Source organism: Triticum urartu, chromosome 7 (assembly GCF_003073215.2).
Source record: "Triticum urartu cultivar G1812 chromosome 7, Tu2.1, whole genome shotgun sequence".
Taxonomy (NCBI): Eukaryota; Viridiplantae; Streptophyta; class Magnoliopsida; order Poales; family Poaceae; genus Triticum; species Triticum urartu.
Window position 1 is genome coordinate 130183500 of NC_053028.1, and position 24128 is coordinate 130207627.

Here is a 24128-nt window from a genome sequence, read left to right on the forward strand (position 1 = left end):
ATCATTATAACTCATAGCTGATCAAGCATGTCACAAGCAACTCTGATCTCTAATTGTCATTGCAAACTTGTTTATTCATAATAAGCTGAATCAAGGATGACAGGCTCATCATATTTACAAAAACAAAAGAGGTCGAGTTCATACCAGCTTTCTCATCTCAGTCAGTCCATCATATATCATCATAATTGCCTTTTACTTGCACGACCGAACGGTGTGAATAATAATAAGAGTGCACGTGCATTGGACTAAGCTGGAATCTGCGAGCATTCAATAAACAGGAGAAGACAAGGCAATATGGGCTCTGGGTTAAATCAACAATAATGCATATAAGAGCCACTTCAACAATTTAATTATGGTCTTCTCCTACTGACCTCCAAGGAAAAGAAAAGAAATAAAACTATTTACACGGGAAAGCTCCCAACAAGCAAAAGAAGAACGGGAAATATTTTTGGGTTTTCTTTTTAATTATTACTACTACAGCAGAGAAATAAACTACTACTAATTTTTGGTTTTTCTTAAGGTTTAACAAACACACAAGAAGAAAGCAGGAAAAGGAAAATAAACTAGCATGGATATTACAGTGAAAAAGTATGAGCACCGACATCTAGCAATGAGTGAGTGTGAACATAAATGTAATGTCGGTGAGAAATACGTACTCCCCCAAGCTTAGGCTTTTGGCCTAAGTTGGTCTATGGCCACGGCTGGCCTGGCGGATATCCATAATAATAGTTGTTGGGGTCGTACTGCGATGAAGAATAGTTGGGATCATACTGTGATGAAGAAGAAGACTCTGACTGCCATTGGCTGACAGTCATCTCTGGATCCCAAGAATAAACAGATTGTCGTGGAGGCTCATCTTGTGGTTCCTGTTCTAGCTCCTCGACTGGTGCAGGGTTCCGGTAGGTGTGAATAGCCGTCAACGGAACAAGGTATGTGCCTGCAGTCAAATCAAACAAAGAAGGAGCAGGCAAGGTAATAGTCCCAGGATGATGTTTATTAAATAACAATTGATATTTAAGCTCCCCTGCCCTATTTTTAACAATAAAATCATGTGTCACCATACTTTTATGATCTAGATAAACACGGGGCAGCCCCTTTTCTTCCTTCTCAGCATGCCTAATAGGTATGTTAAAATGTGCGGCTAGGCGTGTGGCATAGATGCCTCCAAAGATGGGGCCCTTAGTACGGTTCATATTTAACCGTCTAGCAACAATACCGCCGAAACTAAAAGTGTTATCACTGTATAAACCTTGGAACAGAATAATTAAATCAGGGATACTAAGGTTTCCAGAATTTCCGTGTCCAATTAAACAACGACTAGCAAATAATGCAAAGTAACGCAAAACAGGAAAATGTATGCTAGTGATTCGTGCGTCAGAAACCTTCCTGGTTTCTCCTACAGTGATATTATCAATAAACACAGCCACATCATCATGATCTGGTTCTTCTGTCTTGCCCTCAAAAGGGACTAAACAAATCCGGCAGAAATCATAAAGTGACATCTCTTTATGCTCATCATGTAAATGAAACTCCACCGTCGGTGGTGAGTTCCTAGAATGAAAATGAAAGTTTTGCACAAAGGTATTTGTGAGTAAGAGATACTGATTGCATTGGTCGTGGAGGAAAGCGGTGAGGGCTGTATTGTGAGCCAATTCATGAAAATCTTCATCGATACCGGCTGCTCTCAAGAAATCATCAGAAGGCCATTCACACGCCCGAATCTCCGCGGTGCGTGGCAAATTATACTTAGGCTTCGGTGCCTTTTCCTTCGAGCTTTGGCTCGATGAGCCCCTCAATAATCTCCTCATCATTTTTCTGAAATAATCTGAAATTTTTAGTAACTTCAAAATAAAAGTAAACCAAACTCAATAATAGTGATAGCAACTACTCCTACAAGTGCCTAGAGCCTAAATCAAGCATTAGAACTACTTGGAACCATATAAATTTGACATGCAAGCTCAAGAACATGGTCACCTATGTAGCACAAATTTACAAAGAATAAAGCACTAGAACAAAAACTAATTGGACCAATGGAGGAGTCACATACCAAGGAACAATCTCCCCAAGCAGTTTTGCGAGAGGTGCTTTGAGCAAGGAGATCGAAAATCGCAGCAAAAGTGGCTGGAACTCGTGCTTGAGTTGGTTTTTCGGGTTTGTGTGAGATAGAGGAAGAAGATGAGTGCTGGGATAAGTGGAGGAGGGCCACGGTGAGCCCACGAGGCAGGGGGGGGGGCGCCCACCACCCTCGTAGACAGGTGGCAGCTCCTCCCACGGCAATTTTTGCACAGTAAATCCTCAAATATTCCCGAAAAAATCATATTTTGGCATGACATTCTAAGGACTTTTATTTTCGGGATATTTTTATATTGCATGGATAAGTCAGGAAACAGACTAAAAAATACTATTTTTACTTTATTTAATATAAATAACATAAATTAAAAGTGGGGTACAGAAGTTTGTGTTTCTAGTTTCATCCATCTCATGCTCATAAAAAAGAATCCACTAACAAGGTTGATCAAGTCTTGTTAATAAACTCGTTCTGATAATCATGAAACCGGAGAAATTTTGAATAACACTAAGTTACCTCAACGGGATATGCACATCCCCAATAATAAGAATATCATATTTCTTCTTGACAGTAGGAAGAGGAAATTCAAAACCTCCAAATATAATCGATGGAATTTTCCCAATAGAATTGATACTATGAACTTGAGGTTGTTTCCTCGGAAAGTGTACCATTTGCTCATTACCATTAACATGAAAAGTGACATTGCCTTTGTTGCAATCAATAACAGCCCCTGTAGTATTAAGAAAAGGTCTTCCAAGAATAATAGACATACTATCATCCTCGGGAATATCAAGTATAACAAAGTCCATTAAAATAGTAACGTTTGCAAGCACAACAGACACATCCTCACAGATACCGACAGGTATAGCAGTTGATTTATCAGCCATTTGCAAAGATATTTCAGTAGGTGTCAGCTTATTCAAGTCAAGTCTACGATATAAAGAGAGAGGCATAACACTAACACCGGCTCCAAGATCACATAAAGCAGTTTTAATATAATTTATTTTAATGGAGCAAGGTATAGTCGGTACTCCGGGGTCTCCAAGTTTCTATGGTATTCCACCCTTAAAAGTATAATTAGCAAGCATGGTGGAGATTTCAGCTTCCGTTATCTTTCTTTTGTTAGTAATGATATCCTTCATATATTTAGCATAAGGATTTATTTTGAGCACATCAGTTAATCTTATACGCAAAAAGATAGGCCTAATCATTTCAGCAAAGCGCTCAAAATCCTCATCATCCTTTTTCTTGGATGGTTTCGGAGGAAAAGGCAAGGGTTTCTGAACCCAAGGTTCCCTTTCTTTACCATGTTTCCTAGCAACAAAGTCTCTTTTATCATAACGTTGATTCTTTGACTGTGGGTTATCAAGATCAACAGCAGGTTCAATTTCTACATCATTATCATTACTAGGTTGAGCATCATTATGAACATAATCATTAATATTTTCATTAGGTTCATGTTCATTACCAGATTGTGTTTCAGCATTAGACATAGAAATATCATTTGGATTATCAGGTGGTTCAGCAATAGGTTCACTAGAAGTTTGCACAGTTCTATCATTTCTCTTCTTCTTCTTCTTAGAAGAACTAGGAACATCAATGTTTTTTCTTTGAGAATCTTGCTCAATTCTCTTAGGGTGGCCTTCAGGATACAAAGGTTCCTGAGTCATTCTACCAGTTCTAGTAGCCACTCTAACATCATAATCATTTTTCTTACTATTCATTTCATTAAGCACTTCTTTTTGAGCCTTAAGTACTTTTTCTACTTGAGTGGTAACCATAGAAGCATGTTTGCTAACAAGTTTAAGTTCACCTTTAATATTAGCCATATAATCACCCAAGCGTCTAATCATATAAGCATTTTCTTTTAATTGTCTACCAAAATAAGCATTGAAGTCGTCTTGCTTAAACATAAAGTTATCAAACTCATCCAAGCATTGACTAGCAATTTTAGTAGGAGGGACTTCAGCTTTATCATATCTATAGAGAGAATTTACCTTTACTACCTATGTCGGGATATCGGGATCAGGAGGTTCCTCAGTAAATAGATAATTAAGATCATATGTTTATTCAACAAACGGTATATTAAGACCATGTATTTCTTCAATAGGAGGTAAATTCTTAATGTCTTCAGCTTTAATACCTTTTTCTTTCATAGATTTCTTTGCCTCTTGCATATCTTCGGGACTGTGAAATAGAACACCTCTCTTCTTCGGAGTTGGTTTAGGGATAGGATCAGTAATGGGAGCAGGAGCTGACTTAGGAGGTGCCCAATTATTTTCATTTGTCAACATATTATTCAATAGAATTTCAGCTTCACCCGGTGTTCTTTCCCTGAAAAGAGAACCAGCACAACTATCCAGGTAATCTCTGGAAGCATCGGTTAGTCCACTATAAAAGATATCAAGTATTTCAGGTTTCTTAAGAGGATGATCAGGCAAAGCATTAAGTAACTTGAGAAGCCTCCCCCAAGCTTGTGGGAGACTCTCTTCTTTAATTTGCACAAAGTTGTATATTTCCCTCAAGGCAGCTTGTTTCTTATGAGCAGGGAAATATTTAGAAGAGAAGTAATAAATAATATCCTGGGGACTACGCACACAACCAGGATCAAGAGAATTAAACCCTATCTTAGCATCACCCTTCAATGAGAACGGAAATATTTTGAGTATATAAAGGTAACGCGATCTCTCATCATTAGTGAACAGGGCAGCTACATCATTTAACTTAGTAAGACGTGCCACAACAGTTTCAGATTCATAACCATAAAACGGATCAGATTCAACCAAAGTAATTATATCAGGATCAACAGAGAATTCATAATCTTTATCAGGAACACATATAGGTGAAGTAGCAAAAGCTGGGTCGGGTCTCATTTTATCTCTAAGTGATTCTTTGTTCCATTTAATTAATAACCTCTTAAGCTCATATCTATCTTTGCAAGCAGAAATAGCAGCAGAAGATTCCATATCAAAAAGATAACCCTCAGGAATAACAGGCATATTTTCATCATCACTATCATCATCGTATTCAGATTCAATAATTTCTTTTTCTCTAGCCCTAGCAATTTGTTCATCAAGAAATTCACTAAGGGGCACAGTAGTATCAGGCATAGAAGCATTTTCATCATAAGTATCATGCATAGCAGAAGTGGCATCATCAATAACATGCGACATATCAGAACGAATAGCAAAAGCAGATGCAGGTGTCGCAAACTTACTCATAACAAAAGGTGAATCAAGTGTAGAGCTAGATGGCAGCAGATATAAATCTTGGTTTTTGGATCTCTCAAGTTCTTCATAGTGTCCAGCAGATATAAATCCCTAGTGACTCAAAGAATAGAGCTATGCTCCCCGGCAACGGCGCCAGAAATTTGTCTTGATAACCCACAAGTATAGGGGATCGCAACAGCTTTCGAGGGTAGAGTATTCAACCCAAATTTATTGATTCGACACAAGGGGAGCCAAAGAATATTCTCAAGTATTAGCAGCTGAGTTGTTAATTCAACCACACCTGGAAACTTAGTATCTACAGCAAAGTGTTTAGTAGCAAAGTAATATGATAGTGGTGGTAGCGGCAACAAAAGTAAAGACAGCAAAAGTAATGTTTTTGGTATTTTGTAGTGATTGTAACAGTAGCAGCGGAAAAGTAAAATAAGCGTAAACCAGTATATGGAAAACTCGTAGGCACCGGATCAGTGATGGATAATTATGCCGGATGCGGTTCATCATGTAACAGTCATAACATAGGGTGACACAGAACTAGCTCCAATTCATCAATGTAATGTAGGCATGTATTCCGTATATAGTAATACGTGCTTATGGAAAAGAACTTGCGTGACATCTTTTGTCCTACCCTCCCGTGGCAGCGGGGTCCTATTGGAAATTAAGGGATATTAAGGCCTCCTTTTAATAGAGAACCGGAACAAAGCATTAGCACATAGTGAATATATGAACTCCTCAAACTATGGTCATGTAACACCCCAGATGTAACTTTCCCAATTTGTACTCCAACTCTTGCCGTTTCCGGCGTTAAGTTATTTTATTTTCTCAGGTTCGGTTCTTTGTCTCCGTGTGTTGTTATCGTTGTCATGCATCTCGTATCATGTCATCATGTGCATTGCATTTGCATACGTGTTCATCTCATGCATTCGAGCATTTTCCCCGTTGTCCGTTTTGCATTCCGGCGCTTCGTTCTCCTCCGGTGGTCATTTCTACCTTTCTTTCATGTGTGGGGATTAAACATTTCCGGATTGGACCGAGACTTTCCAAGCGGCCTTGGTTTACTACCGATAGACCGCCTGTCAAGTTTCGTACCATTTGGACTTCGTTTGATACTCCAACGGTTAACCGAGGGACCGAAAAGGCCTCGTGTGTGTTGCAGCCCAACACCCCTCCAATTTGGCCCAAAACCCACCTAAGCCTTCTCCATCATCTAGAGCGTTCGATCATGATCGCGTGGCCAAAAACCGCACCTCATTTGGACTCTCCTAGCTCCCTCTATGCCTATAAATAGGTCCTCCTCGAAAATCTCGGATCCCCCTCCCCGAAACCCTAAATATCGCCTCCGCGCCGGCCAGACATTGTCCGCCCGGACCGGACGCGTCCGCGCCGCCACCGCCGCCCAATCCTGTGCCGCCATGTGGCATCTCCGCCGCCAGCCACCGCCGCGGCCCGGCGAGCCCGCAGCGGGCCCGCCCGGCCCATCGCCGCCCGCGCCTCCCCGCGCTCCCCGCCGCCCGCGCGCCGCCCCGCCACCTTCGCCGCGCCGCCGTGCCATCTCACCAGCGCCGCACCGGGCCGCTGGAGCCACCGCCGACCCCGGCCGCCGCGCGTCGCCTCCGACCGGCCGTCGCCGTCCCCGACCTCGTCTCCGGCCGAATCCGGACGCGGGAGAGCCGGATCCGCCGCCGCCGACCCCGGCCGCCGCCGTCTTCATCGTCTCCGGCGAGTCCGCCGCTGCCTCGGTTCGTGCGCCAGGTCAAACCCTAGATCCGCGCGGGGTAAATTTCTTCTAAGTCCTCAGAATTGCAGATCCAAGTGCTCCTGTTCATAGCCTCGTAACTTTGCATCCATAGCTCCGATTCATGCATATAGCATATCAAAATGTTCATCTCAGAGAGTACATCATTTCATTCCATTGCATCATTTTCATTTGAGTTCATCTTGATGCCCGAAATGCTGTTAGAAGAGAGCCACTTGAGATAATTGTCAGATCTGCTACTCCGTTTAGCTTTTTGTCATTTTTGTCATGATTATTGTGTGCATGATATGCCCTGATGCTCTACATATGTTTTGTTAAGGGTTTTGTCATCTTTCCAGAGGTGCAAACCATGTATTTTTGTGATGTGTGTGGTGACTAGTACAAGCTTGCAAAGTGGTGCACTTGTTAATTCTGTTTTCAGGGACTTAGCAATTCCACTAAGTCCTTGAGCTGTTTATCTCATATGACCATATGTTCATGTTGTTTCGTAGTGATCCGTGCCTCTTTTGAGGATGATCAGTAAGGATGTTTTGTTAATATTGTAGTGCTCTATCCATCCATGTCTTTGTTTGCATTTATGGAGCACCCTAGCTTGAGTCAATCGAGCTCTACTTTTGCTACTTTGTGAATCTGGGCAGATTGTCAACTTGTTTGCAATTTTGCCGATGATGTTGTAGTTGATCCGTGCATGCTATGCTATTGTTCTTGCCATGCCTAGCTTGAATTTTGTGTGTTCTTGATAGATGTATGCTTAGCTTTTCATGACTTGCACCGTAGTGAGTGCATCGAGCTCGTAAACACGCCTACTTGATATCTGTTTTCAGCATGTGCCAGTTTTCACTAAGTCTGAGAACTGATTATGTTTTTGCTATGTTCACATGCTTGCATTTGTATTTTCTGATCCCTTTTCGCTCAAGGTCACTAAGGGACTTTTGTTAAGATCTTTGAGTAGCTCCATGACATGCTTTACTTTGCCATGTTCAGTTCTTGTAGCATATAGTTTTGTTGCTCCGAAGAGTGTTACCTGATCTGAAATTCTAGACAAGTGTTAATTTCACTAAGTCTGAGATCTAGTTGTCATATGCATTTTTGTCATGCTTGTTTGAACCTGTTAATGGATGAATTGGCCGTAGCTCAGTGCTAGACTTTTGTTAAGCATCTTGTATGCATCCCTGCCATGTATTTTGTTGTCATGTTTGGGTGCTGTAGCATGTTCATTTCGTTGCATTTAGATGGCTACTTGCTGTAGATCGCAGACCGGTGTCATTTTAAATCGCTTGCCATTTCCAAACCGTAACTCCGATTCCGGCGTTCTTTATATCGTTTTCAAGCGATTTCATCTCATATTTCCAGTGGCACACTTGGTTTTCCAAGTTGAGGCCAGGTTCTTGCATTTCCTGTCATATCTTGCATATGCATCCCGCATCGCATCCCGTATAGCATATCATCATTGCTTCGTATTGTTTGTTCCTTGCACATGGTTGATTGTGTCCTTGTTGCTTGTTTGTCTTGTTTGGGTAGAGCAGGGAGACGAGTTCGCTAATGAGGAGCCTGTTGAGTTTGCTTTCGAGGATCCAGTCAACTCTGACAACTGTGCAGGCAAGATGATCATACCCTCGAAATCACTACTATCTTTGCTATGCTAGTTTGCTCGCTCTTTTGCTATGCCAATGCTACGATGCCTACCACTTGCTTTCAAGCCTCCCAAATTGCCATGTCAAACCTCTAATTCACCATGTCCTAGGAAACCGTTGATTGGCTATGTTACCGCTTTGCTCAGCCCCTCTTATAGCGTTGCTAGTTGCAGGTGAAGATTGGAGGCCGTTCCTTGTTGGAACATTTATTTACTTGTTGGGATATCATTATATTGCCATGTTATTTTAATGCATCTATATACTTGGTAAAGGGTGGAAGGCTTGGCCTCTCGCCTAGTGTTTTGTTCCACTCTTGCCGCCCTAGTTTCCGTCATATCGGTGTTATGTTCCCGGATTTTGCGTTCCTTACGCGGTTGGGTTATAATGGGAACCCCTTGATAGTTCGCCTTGATTAAAGCTTTTCCAGCAATGCCCAACCTTGGTTTTACCATTTGCCACCTAGCCTCTTTTCCCTTGGGTTTCCGGAGCCCGAGGGTCATCTTATTTTAACCCCCCCGGGCCAGTGCTCCTCTGAGTGTTGGTCCGACCGAGTAGACTGCGGGGCCACCTCGGGGCAACTTGAGGGTTGGTTTTACTCGTAGGATGTCTCATCTGAGTGTGCCCTGAGAACGAGATATGTGCAGCTCCTATCGGGATTTTTTGGCACATTCGGGCGGTGTTGCTGGTCTTGTTTTAACCTGTCGAAGTGTCTTGAAGAACCAAGATACCGAGTCTGATCGAAACGTCTTGGGAGGAGGTCTATTCCTTCGTTGACCGTGAGAGCTTGTCATGGGCTAAGTTGGGACTCCCCTGCAGGGATTTGAACTTTTGAAAGCCATGCCCGCGGTTATGGGCAGATGGGAATTTATTAATGTCCGATTGTAGATAACTTGAACCTTAAACTTAATTAAAATGAATCAACCAGTGTGTTACCGTGATGGCCTCTTCTCGGCGGAGTCCGGGAAGTGGACATGGTGTTGGAGTAATGCTTGCGTAGGTTGTTCTCTAGTTTCTCGCTCGCGCTTTGCCTCCTCTTCTCGCTCTCTTTTGCGAATAAGTTAGCCACCATACTTGCTAGTCGCTTGCTGCAGCTCCACATATATTTACCTTGCCTTACCTATAAGCTTAAATAGTCTTGATCGCGAGGGTGCGAGATTGCTGAGTCCCTATGGCTCATAGATTACTATAACACCAGATGTAGGGCCTGATGATTCCACTCCAGGAGACGCGTTTGAGCTCAAGTGGGAGTTCGACGAAGACTCTCAACGTTACTATGTTTCCTTTCCTGATGATCAGTAGTGGTGCCCAGTTAGGGGTGATTGGGACTGTGTCGCATGTTGGGTTCTCTTTTATTTTGGCGCCGTAGTCGGCCATGAGTGTTTGGATGATGTAATGTTATTTATGTACTTGATTGACGTGGCGATTGTAAGCCAACTATGTTATCTCCCCTTTTATTATTTATATTACATGGGATGTTGTGAAGATTGCCTAACTTGCGACATATGCCTTCAATGCGATTATGCCTCTAAGTCGTGCCTCGACACGTGTGAGATATAGTCGCATAGAGGGTGTTACAGGTCATCATCGGGAGTGGTCCCGATTATTGTCACTTCGGGGTTGCCGGATCATAACACATAGTAGGTGACTATAGACTTGCAAGATAGGATCAAGAACTCACATATATTCATGAAAACATAATAGGTTCAGATCTGAAATCATGGCACTCGGGCCCTAGTGACAAGCATTAAGCATAGCAAAGTCATAGCAACATCAATCTCAGAACATAATGGATACTAGGGATCAAACCCTAACAAAACTAACTCGATTACATGATAAATCTCATCCAACCCATCACCGTCCAGCAAGCCTACGATGCAATTACTCACGCACAACGGTGAGCATTATGAAATTGGTGATAGAGGATGGTTGATGATGACGACGACGACGAATCCCCCTCTCCGGAGCCCCAAACGGACTCCAGATCAGCCCTCCCGAGAGGTTTTAGGGCTTGGCGGCGGCTCCGTATCATAAAACGCAATGATTTCTTCTCTCTGATTGTTTTCTCATCGAAAACTCAATATATGGAGGTGGAGTTGGAGTAGGAGACGCAACAGGGGGCCCACGAGGTAGGGGGGCGTGCCCGGGGGGGGGGGGGGGTGCCCGGGGGGGGGGGGCGCCCCCCACCCTCGTGAGAAGGGTGTGGGCCCCCTGGTCTTCATCTTTGGCGAGGTTTTTTTATTGTTTTTTCTAAGATGTTCCATGGAGTTTCAAGTCATTCCGAGAATATTTGTTTTCTGCACATAAAACAACACCATGGCAATTCTGCTGAAAACAGCGTCAGTCCGGGTTAGTTCCATTCAAATCATACAAGTTAGAGTCCAAAACAAGGGCAAAATTGTTTGGAAAAGTAGATACGACGGAGACGTATCAAACACCGAACAGAGCATCAGGGGCTACTGTCTATGCGGTAATATTTTTCCTATATTTTAAACACTTACCTCAAAGCCTGTTAGAAGGCTGGCACAGGCTTTAGTCAATCCGCTCTTGGCGGACTGAACCTTCTGGATCACCGCACTCATGATAGTGCGGCGCTCCTCGTCGATGGAAGCGCTGCGAAGCTCTTCCAGCAGATTGTCCGGCACCTCTGGATGGACAGAGGTCACCGGTATAGGCGTCTCACCCCTCTTAGAAGGAGGCCGCCTGCCCGAGCCCAAAACCACTGGAGGTTCCGGCGTGGTGTTCGGCTGAGGGCCGAACTCGGAGCTCTCAGGGGCCTTGTCCCCTCGGCTCCCGAAGTCCGGGAGGCCGCCTTGAGGCGCCTCCGGGACTGTCTCCCCTCGACCCGGTGCCTCGTTATACATCACCTCGGCGTCGTTAGCAGGATGAGGGGAGGTGGCGGTCGGGACTGGATCGCTATCCATGTCCGACGAGCCCAGGGAGCCGTCCGATGATACATCGATACTGGCTCGTGGCGGCCTGCATAATCATGTTCGGCGTTAGGGAAAGCAGTGCGACAAAGGAATGCTATGAGTTACTCTGGTATCCGAATACTTACGATCTCCCTAGGGGCTTGGCCCTGGGCAACCACTCGTCTTCGCCTTCATCGGCGGTGGTGGGACTGTCCGAAAGGAGAGTCCTTCCCTTCTTGGACCCTTCGCCCCCCCTCCCCGGTTGGGGCGGCCTTCGTTTTCTTGTCTCCCCCACCTAGAGGGGGAGCATCTTCTTCTTCCTCCTCGTCTTCAGGGGAGGAGTGTGCCGCAGAGTCATCGGACGATGAGTCCGATAACACCTGGCGCCGGGAACTCTTTTGGGTTCCCTTGGCCTTCTTGGTCTTCTCTGGCACCTTGTAAGGAGCCGGAGTCAGCATCCCCGTCAGGAGAGCGTTTGCTGGGCCTTCGGGCAAAGGAGCCGGACAGTCGATCTGTCCAACCATTTCCTGCCAGTCCTGTAAAAGGAACGGGAGCTTAGATCCTGCATAGAGTCAAACTATGTAAAACAAGTATCTTGTAAGAGGTAAAACAACTTACCGCACTGGCTTGGTGCTTCGTGCAGGATCCGCGATCCTCGGTAGTAGGAGGAGGAACCTCAGCGCCCTTGAATAGCACCTTCCAGGCATCCTCGTGTGTTGTATCGAAGAGCCTGTTCAGAGTTTGGTGTTGCGCCGGGTCGAACTCCCACAAGTTGAAGGCCCGTTGTTGACACGGGAGGATCCGGCGGATGAGCATGACCTGGACTACGTTGACGATTTTGAGCTTCTTGTTCACCATGTTTTGAATACATGTTTGGAGTCCGGTCAGCTCTCCCGAACTACCCCAGGACAGGACCTTCTCTTTCCAGGAGGTGAGCCGCGTGGGGGTGCTAGATCGGAACTCGGGGGCCGCTGCCCATGCAGGGTCACACAACTCGGTGATGTAGAACCACCCCGATTGTCACCCCTTTATGGTTTCCACGAAGGAGCCCTCGAGCCATGTAACGTTGGGCATCTTGCCCACCATGGCGCCTCCGCACTCCGCATGGCGGCCGCCCACTACCTTCGGCTTGACATTAAAGGTCTTCAGCCATAAGCGGAAGTGGGGCTTGATGCGGAGGAAGGCCTCGCACACGAAGATAAATGACGAGATGTTGAGGATGAAGTTCGGGGCCAGATCGTGGAAATCCAGGCCGTAGTAGAACATGAGCCCCGGATGAATGAGTGGAGAGGGAATCCTAGTCCACGGAGGAAATGGCTAAGGAACACTACCCTCTCATGGGGCCCGGGGGTGGGGATGAGCTGCCCCTCATCTGGGAGCCGGTGCGCGATGTCGTCGGGCAGGTATCCAGCTCTCCTCAGCTTCTTGATGTTTCCCTCCGTGACGGAGGAGACCATCCACCTGCCTCCCGCTCCGGACAAGGTTGGAGAAGATTGTGGTCGGAAGTGGGGACTTGGGCGCTAGAGCATGAGTGTGCGAAAACGGATGAGCAAAGGAGGAAGAAGGCGTAGATGAACAGGTGAATCCTTATCCCTTTATATGGGCGGACGAAACTATGCGTCCCCACTAGCCTGGTAAAACTCGCTTATCCCCCAAGCGCCGTAATCGATGGCGTGGTTGGGTTACCCATGCCCGTATTGATGAGAATCCCGTGATAAGGGGACACGATCTCTGCTTTGACAAGACGTGTCAAAAAACTGCCTCGCGTTATGTGCGGGGCTAGTTAAAGGAAATGGTTCGAATAATCACCGGGCCATGACATAATGTCGTGTTGCCAAAACAAGTCAGCAAATTGGATTTGTGGAAATATTATTCTCTCTACGGTGGTATGTGGAACTTATTTTGCAGGGTCGGACACTATCCTTATATTCAAATTCTTCCGTGGTATATTCAGAGGAGGAACCCGCCTTGCAATGCCGAAGACAATACTGCGCGCCGGACTCATCGTCATTGAAAGCCTGGTTCAGGGGCTACTGTGGGAGTCCTGGATTAGGGGGTCTCCGGATAGCCGGACTATCTACATTGGCCGGACTGTTAGACTATGAAGATACATGATTGAAGACTTCATCTCATGTCCGGATGGGACTCTACTTGGCGTGGAAGGCAAGCTAGGCAATACGGATATGTGTATATCCTCCTTTGTAACCGACCTTGTGTAACCCTAACCTCTCCGGTGCCTATATAAACCAGAGGGGTTTAGTCCATAGGACAACATACAATCATACCATAGGCTAACTTCTAGGGTTTAGCCTCTCCGATCTCGTGGTAGATCTACTCTTGTACTACCCATAATATCAATATTAATCAAGCAGGACGTAGGGTTTTACCTCCATCAAGAGGGCCCGAACCTGGGTAAAACATTGTGTCCCCTGCCTCCTGTTACCATTCGCCTTAGACGCACAGTTCGGTACCCCCTACCCGAGATCCGCCGGTTTTGACACCGACAGGTGCCTTGGGCATCCCCAAGCTTAGGCTCTTGCCACTCCTTATTCCATAGTCCATCAAATCCTTACCCAAAACTTGAAAACTTCACAACACAAAACTCAACAGAAAATCTCATAAGCTCCATTAGTATAAGAAAATAAATCACCACTTTTGGTACTGTTATGAACTCATTCTTTATTTATATTGGTGTAATATCTACTATATTCCAACTTCTCTATGGTTCATACCCTCCGATACTACCCATAGATTCATCAAAATATGCAAATAACACATAGAAAACAGAATATGTCAAAAACAGAACAGTTTGTAGCAATCTGGATATTTATAATACTTCTGTAACTCCACAAATCCTGAGAGATTTGTTTATTAATCTTCTACAAAAATAATCAGTATTTTCTCACGCTTCTGTTAAAAATGAGAACTGTTTTCCTGTGCACAAAAGTTTCTGTTTTTCAGCAAGATCAAATCAACTATCACCATAGATCATCCCAAAGGTCTTACTTGGCACTTTATTGAAACAAAAGCTATAAAACATGATTACTACAGTATCTTAATCGTGTGAACACACCAAACCAATAGGGGTAAATATTGGGTTGTCTCCCAACAAGCGCTTTTCTTTATTGACTTTCTAGCTAGGCATGATGATTTCAATGATGCTCACATAAAAGACAAGAATTGAAATATAAAGAGAGCATCATGAAGCATATGACAAGCACATTTAAGTCTAACCCACTTCCTATGCATAGGGATTCTGTGAGCAAACAATTCATGTGAACAAGAATCAACTTGCATAGGAAGGTAAAGCAAGCAAAACTTCAAAGCTTTCAACACATAGAGAGAAAACTTGATATTATTGCAATTCCTACAAGCATATATTCCTCCCTCATAGTAATTTTCAGTAGCATCATGAATGAATTCAACAATATAACCATATGTAGCGGCCAGACCTCAAATAGTCTGATCTCTGTGTATAAGTGTCATCCTTGTATCGGTAATGCTGACACCCACAGTACTTGAAGGATTTATAACAGAGTGGCAATCACACACTTATTACATCGAATGTCTCAAAAGAGAACTTATTACAATAAATATGGCTTAAGACCATCTAATACGATAACAGCGGAAGACTTGGAAGATAAAGTGAGTCCATCAACTCCAACGGCATCACTGAGTGAAAGACCACGACCTAAGGCTCCTTACTCTTGTCTGAAAAGTCTACAACATGATACGTTGTAGCCCGAAAATGGGCCAGCACATAGAATATGCTGGCAAGGTAACACAAGAGAATAATGAACAGAATAAAGCTATCACTATATGCATATATGGCTGGTGGAGGCTGTATGGTTGATATGTTTTGCGTAAAGCCTATTTTTCCCTACTCCAAAGGAATATATTTTATTTAACTACAATTTTTTTTGAAAACATTGAGAATGGTAAACCCCATCTCAATCCCAATTAAAAGTAATCATTAACCCAAACAAAATTATATAATTAAGAGTGATGAGATCCACATGATAATCCAAGAACTAGATACTCAAGATGTCCATAACCGGGGACACGGCTAACCATGATTAGTTTGTACACGCTGCAGAGGTTTGTGCACTTTTCCCCACAAGACTCGATCTCCTCCATTGGATTTCTCGCACTACATAATGTTTGAGAAACGGATGACCGAGACACAGTCTTTCAGAAGCATTAGCACCTTACGATGGGTAGACCGGTACACCTACATCCCCTACATCTGCTAGTCTACCACTGTAAGAGTTCACACAACTTAATCAACTATGCTAGAGCCCATAATAACATGTGGCTGCACACGGAAGTTTCCAGTATGATGGCGCTCCCACCCCCACCCTGGCGATCACCACCCCCTTCCGGCGATCTCCACCCCTAGCCACTCCCTTCCAGTATATCTTTCGGCGCTTCGAGATCTACACATTCATAACCATCTTCAATGGGTTCCATGGAGGGTTCCACCCTTGGTTTGGATTTCTCCAAGGGTTTGGCTTTTTCGGAGAAGGTTTTCCAATCTACGGGCTTTTCGGTACACCCCATGGAAGACTCGTAGATCTTCACCATGGTGGTCTCGTTTGGACGCCACAATTTTCGTTTAAACAAAGATTCTGTGGCCGCGGCTCTGGAGGCAGCTATTGGTGGTTCGGGCATTGATCTCATGGTTTTTCTGATAAAAGATAAGGTATTTGGATTTCAAGTCTCTTGCAAGGTTGTTGCCATGATTATTCTTCGCCTTCGGTCTTTTTCTTGCGAACAATTCAAATGTTACTTTAATCTGTGGAGTAACGGTGGTCCTAATTGGAATCGTGAGTTCAAGATCTGGAATTTGGAGTGTGATGCTGAGTGGATCCCGGTGAGTCCCTCAAAAAGACATGCTGCCCTTGGGGTTTTAGCCCTGCATTCTAAGCCATCTAAGTCTTCTTTCAAATCCTCTCGTTCAATTGGCAAAAAGCTTTCATTTGCAGTTTTTCAGAACTATGGTGCTTGCCAGGGCTATCGTTATCCAGCTACGGAAAATTGCATTCGTACTGTTGAAGATGCGGGTTATTCGATTCCCTCTCATGAGCGGGTTATTATTCGTCCAACATTATCGATGACTCTCAGGTGGACGTCGGCGAGGCCATCTATCTCGTTTGGTACGGTTCATGATCTTCTGCCTCCTGCTGATCGCACGCCACCAATCTCGGGCGGGAATTCTGTTCCTTTGAATGAGGACGAACCGTGCCATAATGGGCCAGCCTCTGTGACTACTGCGGGCCTTGATCAGCCCTCGTCTTCTTCTGAGTTGGGCCGGGCTAGGCCGGTTTCCTCTGGGGAGCAGCTGCATATCCCCTCGTCTCAACAAGCCAGGGAAGATTTTGATAATTTAATTTCTGATATGGTCGACGAAATTTCTACGTGTCAGAAGTGCCTTGAGAAGGGTCATTTTGCCCCTGCATGTACATCTAAGCTTTGGTGTATCTCTTGCCTCCGGTCTGGTCACGTCAAAAAAGATTGCAACAAGTTTGCTAGAATCTTGGGGCTCTTATGGCAAGCCAAACCCGTTAACGCTCCATCTTCCGAGGCGCGCTGCGGGAATATCTCTCTGACATCTCTTTTACCAAGCTTGGACCTCCCTTGCACTTCCGCATTTACGCCGTCGTCCAGTTCCATCAGCCCCGGCCCCAAGACACCATCGGCCTCGCCGCCTGCAACCCCTCCCCCACCTCTCCACTCGCCGTCCTTGGAGGCGGAGCTCCCGGCTCCGATGGCAAACTTCCATTTGGATCCCCTGCTGTACGTGCCTGCTGGTCACCACATCGTTGATGGTGGGGAAGATCGACTACCGCGAACCTTGTTGACACCACATATCCCAATTGTGCGCCATCATGAGGAGTTCATGCTTGCGGAGGTAATGCCTATTCCTCAGCCAGATGAGATTGGTGCTGCTAGAGAAGAAGTAGTGCAGTGGTTGCAAGGGCATGGTGTTCTTGTTAGGTCAGCATAGCCTTGGATCCGTTCGGTTGGGCTCTTTGAGCTTCGGGACGCCGCGGTCAGGTTTTCTTTGCTGCAACTTCCGCCTCAGCCGCTGGGGAATGACTGATTTGTGCGATTTATGAAGCACGACGAGGGCGAAACTTTTCGTGGAGTTCAGGGTTTTCGTCAGGGGCTACTTATGTGTCTTGGTATTCCGTTGGACCTTCGCAACACTGAATGCATCAAGGCAGCTGTGAATACTTTTGGCAAGTTTCATCACTGGGTCAGTGAGGACCCATATATGGTTTGTTCTCTGGTATTTGCTTCATTCCCAGAGGATATCCTTGTGCCACGTGATGTGGTATTCATGGATTATGCGGCTTATGGTGGTGCTCGGGTTTCTTGGACTGCGCCTCTATATATTTTGGGTGCGAACTTTGCTGAGCAGATGCCCCAGGACGAAGATTGGATGCCCATCAATGGCAATCCGCATCCAGTTCCTGGTGTTCCTTTCCCCGAGCTGCCTCCGTTTAATCTTCCTGCCTACCCTGCCTTGGGGTGGAATGCAGTCCCTCCTTCGCCGCCAGAGCCTGTGATCAATGAGGTGGCTAGTGACAATTGGGGGAATTGGAATGACAATGTGGAACCTGAACCTGTACAAGATCAAGAATCAATCGTGGTGGATCTCTCCGCCCAGCCCAGCTCTGCTGCTGACCAGGATCCACGCATTGTCGTGGTGGAGGATGATTTGTCTGAAGCACCTGTGTTGCCTTTGGTTAATGAAGATGCAGCTAATAATTGGGCCATTGTTGTCTATCAGCCTCCTGCTGTCAGGGAGGAGATTGTTCTGCCTGCGATTCCTTTTGGGCCTCCTTTGCCCCTGGATATGGTTTGGAGGAGATCTTTTGAGAGCCTTCTGCAAGCTCCAGTAGCTTTCTCTGTTCCCAGGCCAGTTCTGTTGCAACCTCTGTCGCCGGTAGTTCTGTCTAAGAGGAGTTGGGATTTGGCTTTCAGCGATTCAGACCTGCCACGCCTTACCTGGAGGGAACAGGAGCCAGCTAGGCCTGTTGCCAGGGCGCTTTTTTCTGATCATGTTGATGTGCAACCTATGCAGGTTTCCCCCCTCCTGCTGCGGTTAGAGCTCGCAGGCCGCGGAAAACCTTGGCGCCAACTCCAATTGTAGACACCGCAGTTAGACGCTGCACCAGAAGCTCGGCTTAGCGTGATGGATTCAAGCCCACCTTCCAGGAGCTCACACTACATCCCAAGAGAAAGAAGCCCAAGGCTAAGCCTTTCACGGCCCAGATGCACGATGAGCCTGCTTCTGAAGGAATTCCTCCTACAACTCCTGTCAGTCAACTCCAAGAAGTTGGGCGTGAGCTTGAAATTGATGCTGCTTTGCTCTTTGTGGATGCACTTATGGTGGACCCACCTGTTGTTGCTTCGCCTAAGCATGATGATTAGAGGGTCCTTGGCATGTTGGGTTTCGCAAGCCCTTAACTCTGCTTTATCTATATTTTTAGGCAGTACTCTACTTCATGAACTTTGGTGTGTGTTAATGTTGGGTTGGACTAGATTGTGCTCTTTTGGACATGTGGTATTGTGTGCCATATGGTTTGTGGACTTTATCTTATGTTACAATGAGTAATATTTGTAGAAACTGGAATATTCTTTGCTGGAATGTAAGAGGCCTGAATTCTGAAGCTAGACAGAGGGCTGTTAGGCAGAAAATTGAGGAAAGCCAGTGTTCAATAGCCTGTCTGCAAGAAACAAAATGCACTTCTTTTGACTCTAGGTCAATCAAATCTTTCTGCCCCAAAAGATTTGACTCTTTTGTCTGCTCTCCTTCTATTGCAGCTTCTGGAGGAATTATTGTGGTCTGGAATTCTTCTATTTTTAGTGGCACTATAATTGAAGTGCAGCAGTTTGCTATGGTTGTTTAGTTTACTTCCAGGCAGAACAATGAATCTTGGACCCTTGTTGCTGTTTATGGCCCTTGTCAGGGTGAAGCCAGGGACAACTTTGTTAATTGGTTATATAACCTGGCTATACCTCTCAATGAGCACTGGTTGTTACTTGGCGATTTTAATTTCCTTCGGTCTGTGGATAATAGAAACTTACCTGGTGGGGACATAAATGACATGTTCATTTTCAATGAGATTATTGGTCACCTGGGCCTCCTTGAACTTCCACTCAAAGGAAGATCCTACACATGGTCCAATATGCAAGATACCCCACTTCTTGAGCAGCTAGACTGGTTCTTTACTTCTGTGGACTGGATTTCTGATTATCCTATGACTGAAGTTCTGCCCTTGGCTAGGACTGCATCGGACCATGTGCCTTGCTTAGTATCCATTAAGACTTCCATTCCAAAATCAAATCTCTTTAGGTTTGAAAATTACTGGCTAGAACTTGAGGGTTTCATGGACTGTGTTGAATCTTCTTGGAATCAGCCCTCTCGGAAAATACACATAACTGCTAAAATTGCAGACAAATTTAAATGTTTGAGAATGTGCCTTAAGAGGTGGCAAATGAATGTTTCCAAATTGAGATTATTGATCATCAAATGCAATCATGTCATTTTCCTTCTGGATGAAATGGAGGAGTGGAGGCCTCTTTTTATTCAGGAGAACAACTTTAGAAGAATTGTCCAAACCCATTTGGAAAAGCTTCTGCACTTGCAGTTTCTGTACTGGAAAAAGAGATGCACTATCCGGTACTTTAAGGTGGGGGGAGAGAACACCAAATTCTTCCATGCTATGGCCACTGAGAGGCATAGGAGGAACTCTATAGCTAGTTTGAGGCTGCCTGATGGATCTGTAGTCTCCGATCACTCCCAAATGGCTGGAATTATCTGGAGTTGCTTTAAGAATAGAATGGGCACCTCTAGAGGGATTGTGATGGGTTTTGATTTGTCCTCACTTATTTCACCTGTGTCTGGCCTTGAGGTGCTCACTAAGCCTTTTGAAAAGGAGGAAATGGACAATGTGGTCAAGCATATGCCTGTGGATAAAGCACCTGGTCCTGATGGATTCAATGGCCTATTTTTTAAGAAATGCTGGCACCTAATTTCTAAGGATTTTTATGAGCTGGCACAGGCTTTTTATGAAGGAACTGCTGTCTTGGAGAACATCAATAGTTCTTTTATTACTCTTGTGCCCAAAAACCTATCACCTGAGGAAGTGGGGACTACATGCCTATCTCTCTCACTAGTATGGGGCTTAAATTTCTGTCCAAAATGGCTGCAAATAGATTCCAAGATATGATTATCAGTGCATTCACAAGAACCAATATGGTTTCATTAAGACTAGAACAATCCAGGATTGTCTGGGTTGGACATTTGAATATTTGCACCAATGTCACCAGTCAAAGAGACCCATAGTAATTCTCAAATTGGATTTTGAGAAGGCTTTTGACTCTGTTGAGCATGAAGCTATCTTTCGAATTCTAAGGTATAAGGGCTTTAATGCTAAGTGGATTCTCTGGATGAAGCAGCTCCTTGCCACTGGTACTTCTTCTGTTTTGCTTAATGGGGTCCCTGGGAGGAAGTTTGTAAAAAAGGAGTTAGACAGGGTGACCCTGTATCTCCTCTGCTCTTTGTCATAGCTGCTGATCTGCTCCAAACAGTGATTAATGATATGTTTAGGAAAGGAATTCTTCACCTACCTATACCTTGCCATGATACAGATTACCCTGTGATCCAGTATGCTGATGATACATTGATCATCCTCCCTGCAGACAGGGTTCAGCTTCTGGCTCTGAAGGATATGTTAAAGGTGTTCTCTCAGTCCACTGGTCTGGATGTCAACTATCATAAGTCATTTATTATTCCAATCAATGTTGACTCTGCTGTAATGGAGGATTTAGCTGCTGCTTTTGGTTGCAAAATTGGTAAAATGCCATTTACATATCTTGGATTACCTGTGGGGACCACAAGGCCCAAAATGGTAGACTTCATGCCACTGGTTGACTGTATGGAGAGAAGAATGACTGCCAGTTCTTCTTTCCTTAACCAAGGTGAAAGGCTGCAGTTCCTTAACTCTGCTCTATCTTCAATGCCAATATTCTTTTTGTGTAGTCCTGCTCTTCCAGCTGGTATTCTCAAGCAGTTGGAAAGAATCCAAAGGCAGTGTTTGTCGAGAAAGCATAGAGATGAGCCAGCACCATCTCTTGCTGCTTGGGAACTCATATGTAGGCCAAAGAACAAAGGAGGTCTTGGTATTCTTAATCTGGGGGTTCAGAATGAGGCTCTTCTTATCAAGCATGCCAGTAACTTCCTGAACAAACGAGATATTCCTTGGGTATCTCTAGTTTGGGATTCATACTATTTTGAAAGAATGCCCCAGGGAACAAATGATTGTGACTCCTTCTGGTGGAGGGATATTTGTAAAGTCATGCAGCATTTTAGGGACTGCTCCTGGGTGCAGATCAATGAAGGGGACACTGCTCTCTTTTGGTCTGATAATTGGAACCTTGGCTCTGAAGTATCTAGTCTGCAGACAAGATTCCCAAGGCTTTTCTCTTTTGCCAAGGACCCCTGGGTCTCAGTTAAGGAAATTTTCAATACCCAGGATATGCACCAACTTTTCCACCTTCCCTTATCTGCTCAGGCTTTTGATGAGTTAAACCTGATGAAGGATTTGATGGATTCACACAACAGAGACCCCAGTTCGAGGGATCTTTGGTTCTGGCAGGGCACTTCCAAGATTTTCAAGCCCAAGATGTTTTACTCCCACACATTTGTGTCTGGGTCCTTCAATCCTTTGCTCTATTGGATTTGGAAATCCTCCTGTACTCTCAAGATCAAGGGCTTTGCTTGGATGCTTATTATGGACAGGTTGAACACCAAGGATATGGTTGAGAGAAGGCACTGGCACATGGAAGATGGAGTCCATTGTAGGCTCTGCCCCTTGTAGGCTAGAGAAACCAGGGATCACTTATTCTTCAACTGCAATTTCAGTATAAGGGTTTGGAATTATCTACAGATTGATTGGTCTGCTGGCACCTCCATGATTGAGCTGGTTACCCAGGCAAGGAGAAGTTTTGATAGGCCTTTCTTCTCTAAAGTGGTATTCATTGCTTGCTGGAATATTTGGATCATCAGAAATGCCAAAGTATTCAGAAATGAGAGGGATAGTTTCAATAAATGGAGGTTTGCTTTTAGGCATGATATTAGCCTCATGCAGCACAGAATCAAATCTGCTTACAAGGATGACCTGCTCAAATGGATCTCTTTCCTCCCCCCTTAAGCTAGTTTTGTAAGACTCTCTTTTATACCTTGTACTCTGGTTACTCCTTGTAATCAACTTGTTGTATCTGTTATTTATTTCAATAAAGTTTTGATCTGCTGTGGGGGTTTTGCCCCAGAGTTCACAGTCAAAAAAATAATCTTATGATCCCTTTGAGCCTGGGTGGCAGTCCGTAGGAGAATCATACGGTACCCCGGGATTTCCAAAAAAATGCAGGCAATCACTGGGTTCCCCAGGTGCCTCAATCCACCCAGATGTGTATTAAAGTTGCCACCTTAAGTTAACCATTAATTAACAACTCACATCTATCATGGATATGCTCAAACCCAAACCACGTCTACAAGCATAGCATAACAATATAAGAAACGTAAAAGTAACTCCCAGGGTTTGATAATAAACAGGGTAATATGTTCCTACCTCATCAACTACTTCCCAACCCACAGTTTGATTCAGATCCTAACCATGCAATGTTTGAGGATTGATCTAATGCGATAAAACTGGGTAGTAAGAGGTATGATCAAAGTGTTACCTGCCTTGCTGATGATCCGCGTAACCTAGAGACTCATAGTAGAACGCTTCGCACTCCGGGTGTTCTATCACAAACAAACAAGCATACAAAAAGCAATCAAGCAAGGGCACGGGTAAAACTCAAATAAGAGATCTAACCAGAAAGTTCAACTTAAGAACTCCGGTTTGCAAAAAAAATCAAATCAAACGAAGCAACAAAACTCAAACGGCCAAAGAAACAGGCTTCATTTACTAATCTGGACTAAAGTCAAATTTTATAGTAGCAAAAACTTGTTTAAGTTGATTAAACGGAAAGAAGGTTTCGATACGAAACTCTAGGCTTTTGAATAGCCTGATTCCGTTACACGAGTGAAAAGTTATAGTAAAACGAAAATCGGATCAGAAATCGCGATCGAAAATAATCGCGAAAAATCCGAGAAAAAGAAAAACTAACGAGCAGGCTAACGAACGAACGTTCGCTGTCTGCGGCTAAACGGTGAAAACCATTCGCTAAAACGAACGTAAAAACGGGCGTTCGCTAAATAACTAAACCAGAAAAATAAACCGAACTGGATCTAAAAAAACGGATCTAGGGTTTTCGAAAAAAACAAAATGGTTTTCTCATGAAAACCGAGGCAAGTACCTCGAGGTCCGGCGGGGAGTCCGGTGCTCCGGCGCGGCGGCGTGGGGCGCGACACGACGACTGGTGGCAGGCGGCGCGACGCGGATCGGGGCTAGGGTTAGGGTTAGGGCGCAGTGGCGGCTTGGGCTGGTCGGGGGCTCGGGGCTGCGGCTTATTAGGGCC